Here is a 645-nt window from a genome sequence, read left to right on the forward strand (position 1 = left end):
ATATTCGATACTTTTCTTTTTATAATTATAACAACTCAAAAGAACTATATATTCATGCTGTAGTGTATGTAGTCGGTTCTATGGTGTAATGGTTAGCACTCTGGACTCTGAATCCAGCGATCCGAGTTCAAGTCTCGGTAGAACCTGTATTTTGTCAAATTCATCTAAAAAAATGTTATATTTCTAATTGTTCTTTTATAATTATAACAATTCAAACGAACTATATTCACTCTCTAGTACATTAGGTTGACTCCAGGGTATAATGGTTAGCACTGTAGGCTTCTAATCCATCGATCCGACTTCGAGTCTCGGTAAAACCTAGTATATTATTTTGTCAACTTTTACATAAATACTATATTGTAAGTGTTCTTATATAATTATAACAATTCGACCGAACTATATATAGTGACGCTGTTATGTAGTCGGTTCTATGGTGTAATAATTAGCACTTTTGACTCTCAATCCAGCGATCCGAGTTCAAGTCTCGAAAGAACCTGTATTTTGTCAACTTAATTTATGCACAACATCATATATTCAGTGTTCTTTTGTAATTGAAACAATGTGACAAAACTGTATATATTCACACAGTAGCTAGTGTAGTCGGTTCTATGGTGTAATGGTTAGCACTTTGGACTTTGAATCCAG

The 645-nt window shown here is 33.2% G+C and overlaps 1 non-coding gene across 1 annotated transcript; it reads left to right on the top strand.

Moving 5' to 3' along the window:
• The first annotated feature begins 74 nt into the window (after positions 1 to 74).
• Trnaq-cug lies at positions 75 to 146 on the top strand. The gene has a single exon. It is a non-coding gene; the product is annotated as a tRNA-Gln (tRNA).
• Positions 147 to 645: the final 499 nt, after the last annotated feature.

Source organism: Anneissia japonica, unplaced genomic scaffold (genome assembly GCF_011630105.1).
Source record: "Anneissia japonica isolate Jap-2015-1 unplaced genomic scaffold, ASM1163010v1 scaffold74786_len707_cov125, whole genome shotgun sequence".
Lineage (NCBI taxonomy): Eukaryota > Metazoa > Echinodermata > Crinoidea > Comatulida > Comatulidae > Anneissia > Anneissia japonica.